We start from the raw sequence: 19,903 nt of genomic DNA, 5'->3' as shown, positions 1-19,903 counted from the left end.
TAAATCACCAACGCCTGCTGTGAGTAAGCGTCATCATTTTCGTATTGTATGATCACATCTTTTTAAATTACAGAAAATCGACAAGTATTACCACTTGGTGACCTTGTATCGTGGTACATTAAGCATTCTCTATCACTATATCAAAGCAACCTCTCTAATTATGTTGCAATGCGATGATCATGTGAATTCAGAAAACCAAAAGATGTCAGGAGTGGGATTTGAACCCACGCCTTCATTGAAGACCAGAATACTGCAACTTCTCTTATTGAAGTAAGGAATATGTCCTTGAGTCTGGCGCCTTAGACCGCTCGGCCATCCTGACCACATCATATATACCTTGTCCCTTAATTAGGTGGCATTGAAACTCTTTTCTGCACTTGCTCGCTGCACTGGCTCGCTGCACTGGCAGAGGGAAGAAGTCCATAAACACCAGAAGGGAATCTATGATAGCAGCCGAACGCGCTAGCCAATTACGCCACAGAGGCATGCTGATTGGCTAACGACACCCATAAGGAAAGCAAACATTACATTTTTAGTAAGGCCAACACGAATAAAATCTTGCAGTTGACTTCCGGAATGTCATAGTGTAGCCCGTACGAAACTTTTAGCTAGTTCTGCACTAGAAATAGCTACGAAGCAACATGGTCTCCACGTACGTACGGGCATGTCCGTACCAAAAACCGTCGCATTTCTAGCCTTCTCATTGGCTCACAGGCCTCAGATGGACAGTCCCTCAGCAGCCAGCATCGCATTGCAGTCGGCAATTGTTTTTTTGTTGTTTTCTTTCTCGGTTGTTAATGGCCGCCTGCTTTCATGAAAAATGGATGGAAACGTCAGTTTTAAAAAGGGGCTTACTGCTCGCGAGTTAAGAAGAAATGCACACAGAAGAGGAATAACTAAAATAAGAAAGGAAGATAAAGCTAAAGCCCAAGGTGAACCCTCGTCAAGACCTCGTTGTTTGGGTGCTTTGCGTTCACCAGAAAATAGTGAATCTACAAAAAGGAAGAAAACAGCTAAATCATTAGCTACAAAGAAACCTCGCATGGATAATCCTGATAATAGTGTTAGTTCTCCTTCTGCAAAAGTGTTTTCAACTGCATTGGAAAGTGATATTACCCAACTTGATGATAGGTTTGATGTTTCCCGTAAAGAAAAGCTTGCACAAAGTGAGTTTTAAGTGATCTTATTTGTTATCCCTCGTATTCTTTTTAAATTTGTTTTTATTCTTGTGCACAGGTGGTGAACAATTGTTGAAAATGATAGTTGATGTAGCAAATATTTTGAATGATATTCCTTCAAGCTGCTACCCAGAAAATGAAAACGCAAAGGGTGCTTCTTGGGCAGAAAGAATGGAAAACATGGATTCTTTGTGGGAGGGAGTCAGAGAATCTATTTACAACAATTTCCTTTCAAAGCAGGCTTATCCATTGGTAATTCATGTTCATTATGTTTTTTAATAGTGATTAATAATCTACCCTCTCCCTCTTGATATAAAGACTTGGATGAAGAAGGCTCATTATTTGCCGATGGTTCTGCCAACTCATGTTCTTCCAATCAGACAAGTGAAGATATCGAAGACAATGAAGTAATCTATTACAAACAGTGACATGATTTGATAATATATGTGTGTTGATTTTTCAGGTTGCATTTCTTCGAAGAAGAATTCAAGTGTTGGAGGTTGAAAACAGGTCCCTTTACAGAAAAATTGACGATATGGAAAAGAAGATTGCAGAACACAATAAAGTGAATGCTAAGAGACCAAGAACAAGTCATTTATTGGTAAGATAGTTGTCAAACATTTATTTTCCTATTTTCATTCATGTAAATTTCAAGGTTCCTTTACTACACGCATCGACTGTGGAAATCGAGAAATCGGAGCTGGACGAAGTGTTGGTTGTTGCCAAAGCTTCACGTGAAAATTTAAATGCTACTGTCAATCGGCTATGCCCAGCAACCATTTCATAATCGACGGTTAGTTTCCAGCGATAGTTGGTACTCCTTGAAAACGATGGAATTTGTGGATTCAACTGGGAAACTCGTAGAGAAAGGTACAACAGTATTTTCTCATCTTATTGCTTTTAAATTATTATTTATTATTTTGTTTCAGATGTTCCAGTCCCCTGTTTCAAACCCCATCAATGTACTTTGTGTGGTTCACCTGCTGTACAAATTGAATCAGGATCTCGTTCTCGTGTAGTTATCGTCGTCACTTCAGAAGGGCGTTTGAATGTAAGTCATCTGTATTCTCATGCCTGGAATGTCACGCCAAAGTTGATGCAACTATTCACGAACATGTCCAATCCAATTTAATGCCAGGGAATCCAAAGGCTCTCAACTACTTGGCTTTATTAACAACCGCTCTGCATTAACTCTCACCCATGCTGACGTGTTAGTATGAATCTTCCCTTGGAATAAGCCAGAAAGTATAACAAACACAAATCCTGACATTCGTGCATTTATTTTGACTTCATCAATTTTATTTTCAATTTCAAGTTAGTTTCATGGAGAAATTCAATATTGTTGACACATGGAAGCTCTGGCAGCGGTCCCAGGAGGAAATAGTGCAGTCGGAAAAGGAAATGACGCAATTTATGAAATCGTTGTACGACATGCGAATCAAATTGCAAGAGGATAGACAGATGTATCTTCAAGCTTTGTCTGGATCATCATTGCAACAACTTGAATTACAGTCTAAAGCCAATATTGTCTTGTTGGAGATTAATCGTCTTGCTAATACTTTGGAGAATGCCATTTCCTCTTTCAGAAGAGATTCTAGCTTATCTGTAATAATCGATGCCTGTGCGGATCTCGAAAATGACAAAGAATCAGTAATTCGACGAATCTGATTATGAGTCTTCATCAGAAGATGAGGACGATTAATTTTGTATGTTGTCATTTTAAACCCAATAAATTACTTGAGAAGTCATTTTTTGTTATTTCTATATATTTGGATAATTTGTAAAATACAAATCTTCATGAGGTGCACAATACACTAAATATCAACCTATTGCTGATGATTATTCACTGCGAAGTTTAAAGACTTCGGTTTATAATAATTTAAATTCTCGCGCTGGTGAAGGTGTTGGTATTTTAGGAGACAAGACTTATCCGGGCGAATGGATTGAAAATTCATTTTCGCATAAGGTACCTATAGTCGTAAGCGATATATACTAGTTGTCAGCCGAAAGAGATGTGTTTTGTTTTATGACAGTAATTTACTCCCTTGTACGGAACTGTCTATTTTTGTAAATGATTTATTTGAAGCTATAATACATTAAAAATGCGTAAAACATCACGAAATTTGATAGTTCTTAAGGAGATCTATCTAAATATATAATATTTATTATAAAAATGTAAAAACTATAAGTTTCTCATTCAAAAGTTTTTCTGTTTTGTCTACAGAGTCGCCTACAGAACTGGGTCGCTATAAAAGTATGAGTAAACAAAATCCGTTTTAAGGGGATTTCGTTATTATTGACATTTTTAAATAAATTTTATATGAAAAGATAGATCTCATCAAGAGCTATCGAATTATGTAAAGTTTTAGGCTTTTTGAGATATATTTAAGCTGTAAATAAATTTTTGAAAAACATAAACAGTTCCGTACTAGTGAGTAATTTACTACCATAACTTAAAATTTTAATTTACAAGTTATGAAATTGAATTACGCCATTATATATTCACAGAAAAATACGTATCCGATTAAGAGCTTTCATAGGATATAAATTTCAATCGAATCAAAGCTGTTTAAAATTTTAATTCATTTTTTTTTAGATCTCTTTCTTCCGCATTCGCTAAAATCCAAGACACGTGTTTTAAACGTGAATAAACAAATATTTCACAGTTGATTGTGGAATAATTATTCTGTTTGCGATGCAATGAAATAAAGTTAATGTAAGCTGGCTACTGCCGCTACTGCCTAGTGCCTAGTGCCTACAGCACAATAACCTTTACAACAATACGTCAATACCTAAGTTGAAATACTAAAATGGATGGTGGATGTTTATGCTTTGCCAAAAGGACATCAATAACAGCACTTGGATGCATTAAATAGTTGACACAGAGTATGAAATAGTGACATAATAGTACACTTGCACGCAAAATAGCTTTTCCGAAGACATTTTATTTAATGGTAATCAGCACATCGAAAGAAGCGGCTTAAAACTCCGACCAAAAATGTAATGGTACTTAAATGTGGATTTTAACAGACAAGACGATATGAAATGAAGCGCTCTGCAGTTTCACTAGGTCGAATCATTTCCACAACCTATAAGGTGACATTTTTGTAATGGTAGAATTCATTAAATTTGTCGTTTCTTTGTACAAACCTCACTTGTACGTGTTTTTCAAGGCACGATATCAGTGCTTATTAGCTTAACCTAAATTTCACTTCTAACGGGACAGTTTTTTTCTGGAAGAACGTCGCCGTTAATCTCTTCCCGAGTATTCTTAACGAACCCTGAAACAAATTTGAACCATTTGTAATAAGACACGCCATTGAACAAGTAGATTAAAAGATTAAAGTCAATGCTTACGAATAATATCATCCAGGTCATTTTTGGGAAGACCTGGCTTGACCGTCTAATTTGGATGGGTAGACATTTTTTTATTTGTTTTCGGCACTCCCCCAGATAACGAATGACTTCCTAAAAAGGTTTTGGAGTAGACAGCTTCTAAAAGCCGATTGACAGTAGCATTTAAATTTTCACGTGAAGCTTTGGCAACAACCAACACTTCGTCCAGCTCCGATTTCTCGATTTCCACAGTCGATGCGTGTAGTAAAGGAACCTTGAAATTTACATGAATGAAAATAGGAAAATAAATGTTTGACAACTATCTTACCAATAAATGACTTGTTCTTGGTCTCTTAGCATTCACTTTATTGTGTTCTGCAATCTTCTTTTCCATATCGTCAATTTTTCTGTAAAGGGACCTGTTTTCAACCTCCAACACTTGAATTCTTCTTCGAAGAAATGCAACCTGAAAAATCAACACACATATATTATCAAATCATGTCACTGTTTGTAATAGATTACTTCATTGTCTTCGATATCTTCACTTGTCTGATTGGAAGAACATGAGTTGGCAGAACCATCGGCAAATAATGAGCCTTCTTCATCCAAGTCTTTATATCAAGAGGGAGAGGGTAGATTATTAATCACTATTAAAAAACATAATGAACATGAATTACCAATGGATAAGCCTGCTTTGAAAGGAAATTGTTGTAAATAGATTCTCTGACTCCCTCCCACAAAGAATCCATGTTTTCCATTCTTTCTGCCCAAGAAGCACCCTTTGCGTTTTCATTTTCTGGGTAGCAGCTTGAAGGAATATCATTCAAAATATTTGCTACATCAACTATCATTTTCAACAATTGTTCACCACCTGTGCACAAGAATAAAAACAAATTTAAAAAGAATACGAGGGATAACAAATAAGATCACTTAAAACTCACTTTGTGCAAGCTTTTCTTTACGGGAAACATCAAACCTATCATCAAGTTGGGTAATATCACTTTCCAATGCAGTTGAAAACACTTTTGCAGAAGGAGAACTAACACTATTATCAGGATTATCCATGCGAGGTTTCTTTGTAGCTAATGATTTAGCTGTTTTCTTCCTTTTTGTAGATTCACTATTTTCTGGTGAACGCAAAGCACCCAAACAACGAGGTCTTGACGAGGGTTCACCTTGGGCTTTAGCTTTATCTTCCTTTCTTATTTTAGTTATTCCTCTTCTGTGTGCATTTCTTCTTAACTCGCGAGCAGTAAGCCCCTTTTTAAAACTGACGTTTCCATCCATTTTTCATGAAAGCAGGCGGCCATTAACAACCGAGAAAGAAAACAACAAAAAAACAATTGCCGACTGCAATGCGATGCTGGCTGCTGAGGGACTGTCCATCTGAGGCCTGTGAGCCAATGAGAAGGCTAGAAATGCGACGGTTTTTGGTACGGACATGCCCGTACGTACGTGGAGACCATGTTGCTACGAAGCTAGGAGTATTTAGCTAGAAATATTCAGACTAAAATTTTTAAATTCCACATTTGAAATTTTAGGGTAGTTTTAGCTGTTTTTTCTAGCTAGAAATCTTAGATTGAAGGTAGCTTGAAATTTTCTCGCTACCCAACATGTCCTCTCCGACTTAAGACAAGGCTGTGTCTGAAACTTTTTCATGTAACAGACAAAGCCATGTCTTAAGTTTTCCTTATTTTTATTACATTGCCTCCTTATATTTGTTATACATTTATTTTATCCCTTTTCAATTCACAGCATAAACGTCCAAACGTTTATATTCCCTTTCATAATTTTCTAAAAAGTTTTCTGTTTTAATGGTATGGGTGACATAAAAAATTTCAGACAAAGCCATGTCTTAAGTTTTCCTTATTTTTATTACATTGCCTCCTTATATTTATTATACATTTATTTTATCCCTTTTCAATTCACAGCATAAACGTCCAAACGTTTATATTCCCTTTCATAATTTTCTCGACATTCGACATTCGACGCAATCGTTTTGCCTTTCGCAACATTTTATTATAATTAACGAACTGCTTGCCCAATTCCTAAATAATACAATGAAATAAATAGCGCTAAATTGAGCGCATCGCGCACAAGTTTATCGTAAACACATAGCTAGTCTCACGATCGCTTCGGTAGCGCTAAATCTAGCGCGAAACATTTGAATGAATTATTTTTCGCGTAATGATCAGCCGAAAACACCGGAAGGACCAGCGGAAATAGCGGACGGCTTCGCATTATTCGTCTGACCAGTCAGCGACTCAGCGCAGTCATTTTCCTTTGCAATAAATAAAAAAATAAATTAAGAACAATGAGCGTTAAGTAGCGTTATCTAAGCGCTTGCGCTTTTTTAAATATATGATAAAATAATACGCTCAAATCGCGCAAGAAGCGCTAAAAATTCATTTTAAAGCTTGCGTTTTTCGTAAGTTATAAACGGACTCGAGGAAAGCGCGAAAATTATGGACGCGTGTCCGCTACTTGTCCAGTCGCCGCAATCGTTTTCCCTGTCACAACCGTTTATTTAAATTAACGAAGCGCTTGCGCGTTTCGTAAATAATACAATGAAATAAATTGCGCTAAATATATATATTTAGCGCATCGTGCGCAAGTTTATCGCAAACAAATCGCTAGCGCCACGCGCGCTTAGAAAGCGCTAGATCTAGCGCAAAACATTTGAATGGATTATTTTTCGCTTATATTAATGAGCCGCCGAAAACAGCGGACGGACCAGCGACAAGCACTGAAAAAACGGACGGGCTCGCGTTACTCGTCTGACCATTCGCTGCAGTCAGCCGCAGTAGTTTTTCTTCGCATTAAATAAAATAATAATGATAATTTAGAGCGCATTAAGTAGCGTTATTAAAGCGCTTGCTCGTTTTTTTTGCGAGCCTGAAGGGCAAAATAAAACCATGTCAATTTGTCTGTCTGTCTGTCTGTAACACTCCATAACTCGGTCGTTTTACGACAGGTTTCGGACTTTTTCGTCTTAACAATTAGACTAAAAATATGCGGTGCGACCAGAAAAAAAAATACATTTACTTAATTAGTACTCCCGTAAAAAATGAAAAACTGCTAAAATAATTGCTTAACGACTGGTGACATCTGGCGGTTGTGACTACAACTTTTTCACCTTAGGTCTAAATTCCACTTTCCACAAAAGCTTCCCTCGTTTTGATTTTTACAGAGACTTGCCATGTCAAGGTCATGTGAAGGTGTGTACGGGATTTCTCTATCCTGCAAATATACCGCCGGAGGCCATGCGTGAACCTCTGTCGTGTAAACCGCCGGAGGCTATGCGTGAAAACCAAATTTACCGCCGGAGGACATTGCACTTATGAAAAGGTTGCTTAAGGGAAACTGCTGTCGGTATAATGGCTAAAGCTCTTGCTATGTGACTTAAAGGAAAGTGGTTCAAGCCCAACTTTCAACTATCGTTTTCGTGATCATCTGCGTGTGGGGGAAGGGTATATGAAGCCAAGGTTTGGTAACGACTAAATATCGTGATTAAAAAATTTTTCACGCCAAAAACAATGACACACAACAATCAATTCCGTTTCAAAATAGTTTCCCATGGTATACAAGAACTAAAGTAGTGGTTATAGATCTTATTGCAATTCAAAAGTACGCGACATAGCCAAATGTCGTGCGCAGCTTACGCCAATGCGCACCACTGTGGCCTATAGCCGAACTAGAAATTGTTTTATGCTTGACTAATCCTATACTCTTGACTACTTTTGAATTGCAATAAGATCTATAGCGCTGATTGATGATGAAGAGGATCATGGTTCACATCCCATTAAAGTATACCTTTATTAAGGATAACTATTGTTATGACCTGTTTTTGTAGCCATGACTCAGACAAGTCAAAATTTCGTGAAAATCATAATTCTTTATATAATACTTTTTACCAGTTTTAATCTTACATCTTTATTTATATAATTGTTTTCTGATCTATATATAAATATTTTGAAAATATTTGTATTATGAAAAAGTGCCGGTTTTGGGTTCCCATAAAGAACCGTTAACCGAACGAACGAATCGAAACAACAAGGTAATTCTTCTGAAAATGCTTTGTCTGAATTTTTTAAATTTCTTTTTTGGCTTAAAAAAAAACAACAATAAAGATTGCTTTACTAAAAAAGAAATAAGTTGTGTTATTCTTTATTAAATAAAACTTAAATTACAAAAAAACAAAGATTTTCCTTGTTTAGCCACATTATTTTTTCTACTTCGGTACTATTTTAAGTTAATTTAGATTTTTTTAAATTAAATGCGAATCTTCATAAGGAATCGCATTTAATTAAAAAATTCTTAGTTAGTAAAAATTTGCATAATCCCCAAAATTACATGGTAATAGCGCTTTCGTAAAAATAGATAAAATCTTAAGACGTTGCTTTGTCTGAAGTATTTTTTAAATGAAAGATTCTTAGATTTGAAGTAAACTTGATAATTGCTTTACGCTAAGGTTTAAGTTTTTTAAAGAAATGCTAAGTTAAAAAGAAAAAAAATTCTCAAAATGTGCAACCCACAACATATGCTCTGCGACTTAAGATAAGGCGGTGTCTGAAATTTTTTATGTCACCCATACCATTGAAACAGAAATTTTTTTATAAAATTATGAAAGGGAATATTAACGTTTGGAAAATTTTATGCTGTGAATTGAAAAGGGATAAAATAAATGTATAACAAATATAAGGAGGCAATGTAATAAAAATAAGGAAAACTTAAGACATGGCTTTGTCTGAAATTTTTTATGTCACCCATACCATTAAAACAGAAAACTTTTTAGAAAATTATGAAAGGGAATATAAACGTTTGGACGTTTATGCTGTGAATTGAAAAGGGATAAAATTAATGTATAACAAATATAAGGAGGCAATGTAATAAAAATAAGGAAAACTTAAGACATGGCTTTGTCTGAAATTTTTTACGTCACCCATACCATTAACACAGAAAACTTGTTAGAAAATTATGAAAGGGAATATAAACGTTTGGACGTTTATGCTGTGAATTGAAAAGAGATAAAATAAATGTATAACAAATATAAGGAGGCAATGTAATAAAAATAAGGAAAACTTAAGACATGGCTTTGTCTGTTACATGAAAAAGTTTCAGACACAGCGTTGTCTTAAGTCGGAGAGGACATGTTGCAAAGCGGCGTAAAATTCTCCTTAGGCTCCCCGAGGAAAGCTCAGAGAAGTGGGCCGCTACAGACGTTTTCATTATCAGGTTGTCCGGACCCAAAAGTATGTCCAGTAAAGACGCTAAAAGAATATATAGAACGAACGAATGAATTCCGCACAGAGACGAATTGTAGCAGACTATTGGTAGCCGTTATTCCCACAACAAGCCAGTGTCATCTAACACGGTGAGCCGTTGGATTCGTTCTGTGCTAAACAGCACTGGGGTTGATACGGATGTTTTTGGGGCTCACTCAACTAGAGGCGCCGCTGCGTCCAAAGCGGCAGTCAGCGGATTGTGCGGAAAGAAAACATGCACGGAGAGACCGTTTGCCGTTTCTCTCTCCAGCAGCAGCTATACCTATCTTTATATAGATAGACTCTGTTCCACCCAACTCCTGTATACGTAAAAGTTTCTGCTGGCCCATGAATACTATAGGGGATATTGATTGATAACAATTACTCGTCATTGGAAATCGATTTATTGAATGTTTGTGGTACAGATACTTGACTGCGAGACCGGTGTGGCGTGCGTATACTAGCCGATCTATAAATCTAAAGAATTACATACTGCAGCAGTTGCCGGCAGTCGTTTTGTCGTGAGAGACAAAAGTTGAAAGTGCGTTATTTTCGTGTGTCCGTCGTGTTTTTTCGTGTTTAGTGTGTTAGTTACGTGTACGTGACTCCAGGTTCACCACCACCAAGATAGACCTCATCTCTCTTGTTTGAAGAAACTGCCACCCGTGTGAGTGTGGGAGTGTTCACAAGGACGTCCTTTTCCCCATCCCGCCTGGTGGATTCATCTCTAGCTGTACGGAGCACTTGTGGATGCCTGGCAGTATTTCCCAGGCTTAAAGGAAAAGAATAAATTCCTCGTTTGGCCAGTCAATAAGCATCACAGCTAACACCCTGTTCCAAGGTGTCAATCATGCAGTTGAGTCAGAATTTTTTTCAACCTCCAAGAACAATTCTCCAAAAGCTGCCAAGTCCAAGCGTCCTCTATCAGCTAACTCAAGTTTGGATGAGTCTACTCTTTCGTCCGGCCCGAAAAAAAGTCGCTATGAAAACTTCTACAGCTTCACTGAAGATCCCAAGCTGATGACGATACATTTAACACAGTGGAACAAATTCCAACAGAGGATCAGTGGAGAACCCTCGAAATAACCTGATGTTTTTTTTCATGTTTGAGTTGAGTTGGTCACATCAAAGAAAGCAATTTGATGGAAACTGGAGAAATATTTGCTGAAAAACTCAAGATTAGTTTATTCTTCATTGTAAGGGCAGGGGATCGATGGATATTTTTATCGAAAAATAATCTAACGACTCTGGCAACTTAGGGATGGAAAATTTAAAAAACCCAATTTATTCATTCTTTACAATTAAAAAAAAATTTTAAATTTGTTTTAATATTTGGAAAATGAATTGACAAAGGAGTTTTTTTACGTCATTAATAAACCATATGCTGTTAATTTTGATCGGAGCTTTTTTCAATTGACACCCCTTTTTCAAAGGCGAAAAATAAATTTTCTTTTGAGTTAAAAGAATTTTATATTGGTGGGTTTAATGACGGGTCATGAGCATGAAGTACAAAAGAAGTACACCAGTGGCAGATGTGAATTGAGGATGACTCACTTATAGTCCAACTAAAACTAAAAGTAGTCGAGAAGCCAAAAGAGTAGCGCAGCTTACGCTAATTGGAACCGATGTGGTTGATAGCCGAACTAAAAATTTGTTTTAATGCTTGATCCCTCTTGATACCACTTGCCTGCCATATCCGTCAAGACAAAAAATGGTCCCCGAGGGGCACTCCCATGGCCGCGAGATGAGTAATGGATCCTCGCTGCTGAACAGCGGAGCCCAGGCAACGTTGCCAAGTGAGAATGTGTTCCCGCATTCATTTATATATTTTTGGCAACATTGTATGATGGGATGGCTATCAGAGGGTGCGCCCAGTCGGTATTCGATTGAATTAGTTTTAGTCACGTGATCTCTGAAAACCAATGGCGTTGCTGAAAGTTAGGTCGAAAGTGAAACCACCTCAAGATCAAAACACTTTCAGCATTGCCAAACTCTTATATAGAGATCTTTGAACTAATTCTTTTGTTGGGAAGGACACGAGATAAATATGTGTCAACTATGATAAGGTATTGAATTTAGTTGGGTGAACTGGATAGGGCATCACTCGTTAATTGATGCATTTTGAGAAGAAATGAGATTGAGAGGTCGAATCTTGTCCAGAGCAAGTATTTTACAATATACAGATTACCAAAAATATTCACTGGAATCATAAATTATTGTTGCAGAAAGTTTGAGATTGCAAAATGAAATAAAAAAGTAAAGAAAAATATTTTGAGTGATGCTCTACTCATCTTTCACTTTCCAATAGCCTTTCCATATATTTCAAAATAAAATAGTACCTGTGCATATACCATTACACAAAAATTTAATTGATGATAATGTTTAAACTCATTATCCTTTCGCAGGAAACCTCTATTCTAAATCTTAAAGTAAAACTACATTAAAGAAAACTAGTATAATTTCAAAACTCATTGAAAACAGGAAAAGTGATGAATTCTGAAAGTGGCAATGCTGTAATCTGTAAACTAATTCGAGCTGTACAAGAACTTTCAAAATCAGCTGATCGAAAACTAATTCGATCGAATACCGACTGGACGCACCCAGAATGATGGAAACTGGCACGCAATCCCATCGAAGTGTTGGGTTGCAAATTAGGTATCTGATTTTGGTGATCTTGATTGATGGAATGGATAGAAAGTCTTTAACTTAGCAATTTACCAACAGCAATGGTCAAATTCCTGCAACCAAACTAAAGTTAACATCCCTTTTTTAAGGGTTTTCATGATTGAGAAAAGTTTGCCATTTTTGCAAATATTTGTTGTGTTTTTTTTTTCAATGCACCTCATCTTCCTTATGCCCATTGTGTTTAGTTATTGTATATAATAACTAATACACCATTTTATCATTGTCGATTACATTTTGACTGTCTGTGAAAGTTGATCATATTACAACCTGCGAAAAAGTTATTGAGTTTACTTAGCACTGTTACATCACTTCTCTTCTGAAGTAATAGAAACAATTACTTAAAACAGCTACGATTATCATAGCATTTGACAAATTTTTTACACATGGACGCGTTTCATGTTTGTCATAATCAAGAAACAGCAAGATTAGAATCATAGCGACTGAAACTGAGGATAAGAACAAAATAGATCCATTTAAAAGATGACCAAATATAATAAAATGGTTCTTAAATTTTTTGATCACTGGAACTGAAGCCCTCATAAGGTTCATAATTTGTGAAACATTCACAAAATTAATTGACGAATTAATTGGATCAGGTTTGTTTTGATAGTCTTCCTCCTTTTATACAGCTTCATCCAGCAGCATTTGCAGACGTTGAATTTCAGCTTTTTGGTCAGTCACAATATCAGGTGAGGGCGGATGGGGGATAGTGGGTAAAGTTGTTTTAGGATCCTTCCGTTGTTCTTTACATGCAAAAGAAGACAAAAATAATTAAGATTTTGAAATTAAAGTTATTATTTAATGGTTAAATCGAACCTCGACGATGTGATTTTTACCTGACAGGGCGATGCCAAGCACAAGGTACCCCACCGTTATTGTTAATGTGGTTATTTTCACATGTTCATTCTTTAATTAGGGGGGGGGCATTAGTTACGGGGGGCCTTTATTTTTGTGGGCGGCAGTCAGGGGGCAATTGGAGCAAAGCCTGGGGGCATTTGTCGAAGACGATGATCGTTTAAATGCCCTTGGAAAGGGCCGGCTATGCTATTCGGGTGGATAGGCTACGCTTGGTGTAGAGTTCTATTTCACCCTGTACTTTGGAGGGACAATCACCACATTTTTTTGCTAAAGACTATAAAGATCTTCATACCAAATTTCTTTATTCCAAGCATATCAAAAGAGTTCCGATTATCAAATTTCTGTAATGTAAACTTAAATTAGTTTGTATATCTTATGTAATAATTAATTTTTTGTCCTACAGATTTATATTTAAAATAATTTAGGTTTCACCAGGGTTCCTCATTGCCAATGTCTGAAGTTTAGAACATGAAATTGAAAACTATATTTTAGTTTAAGTTTGTTTTCAATGTTTTATCTTTTACTTACAAAAAATTATCTCAATGATGGTGGGCACTGTGTTTTCATTGATTCACATCTGGTTGATCTCCATGTTAGGCCTTCCCGCTTTTTTGACCCCGTTAGGCTCTGGCTCTGGCTCTGCCTCTGCCTCCTAATATTATTAAATAATTATTTTGTCTACTTTAATTTATTTTAAACAAGGAATTATTTATTTTTCATTACTAAACTGATGTCTGGGCCCTTCATCTATTACAATTTGAGCTGAAATATTCAAGAGGGTTTCACGGTCAGGTCTCCAGCCGAGGCTCCCCACAACACCACGCTGAAATATGGAAATTGTAAGTATTAGTTAAAAGAAATAAATTAATCCTTTTCAAAAACTTACCTCGGCAAATCTCCATCCATTGTAGATAACCACACAATTGAATCGATATTCGTGGCTGCTGTTTTTTGAGTAAGAGCTCGAGGTGATGCAGCCCTGCTTGTACTTCCCGATGACAAGTGACTTGAAAAAAAAGTTCGCCGCACTAAGGGTGTCACTAAACGCAACTCTCACGCGGACTGCATGAAGACTTTCACCGCGAACCCGACGAGAAAGACGAATTTCTCGACGGTTCAGTACCATTTTTTTCAAATTAATTCAGAGTAAACAAAATGGCGATGCAGACCACTAAACAGCTCAGAGCTGAAGTCAAAAGACGCAACCGAGCGCAGGCAGTTTGGCGACAGGCCATACGGAAGATTGCAGCGTAGAAGAAGAAGCGCGTTCGATTCACACACGGCAAAGGAAGTTGTTTTTAGTAGGAATACCATGGAGTAGGGTTGGGACCGAAGAGGCTGTTGCGCTTTAGAACCGCACCACTATGGTGCTAACCATGACGCACAACAGCGTGCGTAATTCGCATTATCCCTTACCAAATTTCATAAAAAATGGCGACGTATCTCGGTCAGTTTTATAAACAGAATGAGATGCAGCAAGCCCAATAAGTGGAAAGTCAATTGAACAAGAAAATATTAGAATCTGAATCTAAATTATTATCCAAATAAAAAACCATACAAAAATAAGCACTGGTAGCGTAGATTTTAATCCATGAAAAAATAAATATAATAAATCTTCTGGAATGCCGCGTTGGAATAAATCTTCCAAAATAATCTTCTGTAAAATAAAATGTTTATTAAAAAAGAAAAAGAAATTTTTTTTTATGTGCGGCAGTTGTAAAATGGAAAAAACTTACTAAATATTTTGGCGAAATCGTGAATGATGCTGGTTGGGACATAACTAAAACCAGAATGTCCATTGGTTGGTACTTGTGAATCATATTATCGGTTTCGGCTTTTCGAGTACGCTTGAATCTTGATTGTATGCTAGAGGTAGCCTTGGCTGATGCCACAAAGATTCCACCATTCTTCCATTTGAGGGATATCCTACTCGACCAACCAAATGGCCCATAATTATTAAAAAAAAGATTAAGTAAATTAAAGAATAATGTAGGAATAACAGAAACTCCCCTCGCGCTATCGAAAAAAGACTCTTTCAATTTTATGAAGTTATCTTCATATATTGGCAAATCACCAGATTGTCTACCGCAATAAAAAGTCCAAGTGACTGCCTTTCTCTGTAACTTTTCTTGTTCTATTTTGTGTAGAAATAACCTGTTGGCATAGATTCTTGCATTTTTAATACGTTTTGTAGAATGGCATGCTTGAAAAAGTTGAGTTTTTGTATCAATCATAACATCCGTGAAGTGTCGGCATCTCCTACACTTTGGACCAGTAACGATTGGTATCGGTTGATTATTACATAATTCCTTCGATTACAAGATATGCAACATTCCGTGCAACGGAGAAACTTCATCACATGAACTCTTCAGCGATTGACTTGACGTGCCTGACAGTAGCGTTTCATTTGAACTTTTTAATTGTTCAGTTAGCAAAGTAAATTGCTCTCCATAATTTTCTGCATGTTGTATACTTGTATTCATAGTTATACCCTTTCAAACAATGGAATGCCAAATTTCCATAAACGCAAGCAGACACAACCGTTGAAATTATTATTTTCTTTCGCCTCTTGCTGTAAGACATTTTCTAATTGCTGTCCTCGCTTGCCTAGGAAAAAAAAAAAAAAAATAGGCAAAAATATTGAAAATCACGCCTTGCCGCAATAATGCCTTGCATCTTCTAATGATGAATTTCCACAAACCATTTCTAAGAATTTACGTCTATCTGCATCAACAGGATCAACAATCGTCATTATCTTCATTTCCGGATTCAAATTCTGTGTATCCTTTTTTGCTGGAATCAATCATAAAATTCGCATACGCATTCGTTCTTGATGTGTCTTTTATCCTTACGGCATTTCTGCTTAATTCCAAGATTTTTTTGGAAGAAGTAGACACTACTGAAGAACAAGCACTATTGGCCTGAGGTAATGAAGACTCTATAGCATCAAATAGTTGACTATTAACTTGAGATGAATCTTTGTTTTAGAGATTTTTTTTCGTTTTCATTTCATTTCTTCTTTTCTAATTCTACTTTAATTTTCAAATTCTTCAACGCAAAAATTAAAATTTTTCCAGAATTTCTTCTTGTTGTGACTGTTTTGTGCAATAGTGAATTGTAAGGTTTTTTTGTTTAGCCTAAAAAAACAAATTAAATATTGGGATTTACGAAAAACATCTTGAAGAGACTGAACATAAGAATTATCTTACACTCTAAATATCAGTGTGAAATAGAGGTATAGCATAGGCTATCCACCCGAACACTATAGCCGGCCATCTTTAAGGATTTCCAAAGATTCCCGTGCAGATAAGTTATGAAAGGAGTCGTTCAAGTTGCACAACAACGTTTGTTCTCATTGGTCAAAAAAACAAGAAACTACACAAAACCTGTGTAGGGTGGTGTTCCATGGATAGCACACTCAGATTTCTAAGTAGTTTTTCAAATTTTCTCATCTCGCAGCTTTCTCCTGTTATCTTATTTCTTTTTTTTTCGCTTCCACAACTAGGTGAAAAATTTACATGTCAGAATGTCTTTTAAATTAAGATTGAAGAAAAGCAAGTAGTATAATGTTGTGACCAAAACAGTTTTTGTTATTTGTGTAGAAATTCTTGATAATAGTATTGTAAAATGCACTTTTCATCAGATAGTCTTGGCTATGATTGCCTTGATAATGTTTGCCAACGTCTGGGGCTCAACCAGGTATAAAATTTTTAAATAGACGAGTGACAATTGTAATATTTGCTAATATACTGGCTGTTTATGGCATTAATATTTTGGATTACGTTATGTAAGTCAAAAGTCATACCCTGGGTTTATTTGTCATCGATATTAAAAAAAAATTATGTTGCTAACATACAACTTTTGTATGCTGAGTTCGTTGGGTTGAACTTGATTGTCCACTCAAGAAACAACTGAATAAGCATGCCCAAGAGGCTTATCTTTTTTTTAGAATCATGTAACATCTAAATGATGTCACCCTTTATAAAAAAATTTAGTTCTTTTTTTTCTCAGCAACTAACTAACTAACAAACAAACAAAATTATTTTAGCCGAATTTAGGGATCATGATCCAGAACGTCATACTTTGCAATACTTAAAAGAATTCGTTTATCAAAATTATTGGGCAGTTTTATACTGATTGGGATGGGAAATGACGAGGGAAAAGCAGAGGGGTTCAAAGTTGGAAAAATCTCCCTTACTTCACAAACAATGCTTGTGAACCAAATTGTATCTTTCGATTGAGGATGGTTAGCTAATAAAGGATCTGCAATTACCGAATAAAATGAATTGAATAAATACTAATCACGCAATAGTATTTGATATTAAACTACCGTTACTTCGTTTCAACCTACCGAGTCGTATCGTCACAAATATCTACGGTGTGGCACATTTTGGGGGGTGCAGGTCGATTCGGCATGTATATTATTTTCATACATACATTCATATTATTTTGACACATCATTTACGGAGAAGAAAATTTAGGGCAATTCTCACCCATTTTTAAATCCCCTTTTCATCTTTGAAGGAAAAGAATGAGAGAAAGAAAAGTGAAAAAGGATTAAAAAATGAGGGAGTAGTTTTATTCTCAGTATACCTTCCGTAAACTTGAGATAAAACATACAGAGCAATTTGCCTGCTCCAGAAACTTTTAAGCATGACTGTATAAAGAAACAAAAGAGTGGGACAATTTGGAGAAGGAATACATCGACGGAGTAAGACTGATTGATTATGAAGTTAATGAGAAGGATGGTAAATCCCTACCCCCAGAAGTACCATCAACCAGCCAAAAACGCGTTGGTGAAGGTTGAGCAGGAAGAAGTTCCAGGCAATCGAAAGAAAAAAGCAAGTTCACTAATGACTGTGGTTTATTTTCAATACAGTCCATTATGCGGCCGACAAGGCCTCTTTCGCCTTTGCTTAGTTTGTTGGGGGGGGGGGGGGGGATCCGCGGTTTATCTGTAAATGGCGTTTGGAAAACCAGTCGAGCAAAAAAAGGAAACAAACGTAACTATAAAGCACAAAAGAAGAGATGGGAAAAATTTGAGAAGCCAACAACGACTGGCAAAGCCAATAAAGTTATTTATAAGTAACTTTCCACAAAGCAACATCTACTATTTTATGATCCATAAATCTTACCTTAACCTGGCTAGGGTAACTTCTGGGAAGTTTGACTTTGAGAGGGGCTCCTTTTCTCATATCCTATTAAGGCTGCTCGATGAATATCGAGGAATATGTGGAAATTAATGGCATGGCCATCAACATATTTCTGAAATATTAATTGAAATAATTTTGTTGTAATTCATGTTTCTGGAAGAAAACAGTAGCAAACCTTTACCTCTTTTAATGCAATATTATACTTTCAAGTGATCATGGAAAACAGCACAAGCAATTTCACTGTTTTTCACACTGCAGAAGGCACGTAATTCAGAGTCCTACTTGGTTCAATCACAATCTATTATTATCTTATTTAAATTAGCTGTAGTACTTACTAAACTTATAGTACAGGTTGTAGTACTACTACTGTTCGGTTTTCGTACTTGGTTGTGATCACTAGGGCGTTTAATTCCGAACGAATTTTTTTGTTCACAAAAGCGTTTGTGGATCGGGGTTCTTTGATATTTGAAAACTCCGTGTATTTTTTTTTCGAGGGGGCGCGTTGATCGCGTTTCGCGAAGGATCGTCCCGGAGGATCGTCCCGCCGACAACGGGAGTCACGGAATCTACGCTACTGATTTAAAGGCAGATCACTACAGGTTCCAAGGCTCCAGTTTTTTGCGAGATCATCCATTAAAGTGGCCAATCAACAATGACCAGCCACCGGAGGGCACGGATTTGGAGGAAATGTACCCCGTCCACATAGGAGAAGTAACCGCAGCTGAGACCAGAATCGACCAGCTAATTCAGATCTAAACGAGCCTTACAGCACTGGAAAGAAGCGTAGCAGAGATGGACGGATTTTCAGATAAAACCACCGTGGCCCAGTTGCAGAAGGCCTTAGAGAAGTGCGTGCATGGGGGGAATTTTCAAGCTGAAATCGACGCCATTCATAACGAATGGAGTACTCCAAGAACATCGAACGTGCTCAAGCTTTCCCCGTTTTTGGACCAGTTTGGAGAACTCCGTGTTGGTGAGCGAATAGAAAAGGCGCCGATTGATCGAGGAGCAATTCACCCGATGCTACCACATCGTCACCCGTTTACGAGTCTAGTGACCAAGGACGCACATGAGAGGTGTTTTCATTCTCAAATTGACCGAACCCTGTATGAGGTACAATCAAGGTTTGGAATGAGGCAGGGAGGTGCACAAGGAAGTGAAAAAGTACATCGAAGCAGGAGAAGACTTTCCACGCCAGTAAGGCCCCATTCTCCACAGCTCGAGTCACCCAGAATCTCTCGCCGTTCACTCACGTTGGAGTGGACTATTTGTGGTTGCTCCACGTAACGATAGGACGACGGATCGACAGAAAAAAAACATGGCTGTCTTTTTACGTGCCTCGTAACATGCGCCATCCACACCGAATGGCTGTCCAGCTCCACACGGATTCATTCTTGATGGCCTTACGACGGTTTGTGAGCATCCGAGG

The 19,903-nt window shown here is 37.0% G+C and overlaps 1 non-coding gene across 1 annotated transcript; it reads right to left on the bottom strand.

The window, feature by feature from the left end:
- Positions 1 to 203: 203 nt before the first annotated feature.
- Positions 204 to 322, bottom strand: Trnal-caa. Its single transcript has 2 exons — positions 285 to 322; positions 204 to 248 (listed from the first exon to the last, which is right to left on the bottom strand). It is a non-coding gene; the product is annotated as a tRNA-Leu (tRNA).
- Between the last annotated feature and the right edge of the window lie 19,581 nt (positions 323 to 19,903).

This window comes from Daphnia pulicaria, chromosome 6, assembly GCF_021234035.1.
Source record: "Daphnia pulicaria isolate SC F1-1A chromosome 6, SC_F0-13Bv2, whole genome shotgun sequence".
NCBI classification, from domain to species: Eukaryota; Metazoa; Arthropoda; class Branchiopoda; order Diplostraca; family Daphniidae; genus Daphnia; species Daphnia pulicaria.
The sequence above is the reverse complement of the archived record's forward strand: the minus strand, read 5'-3'. Positions and strand labels throughout refer to the sequence as shown.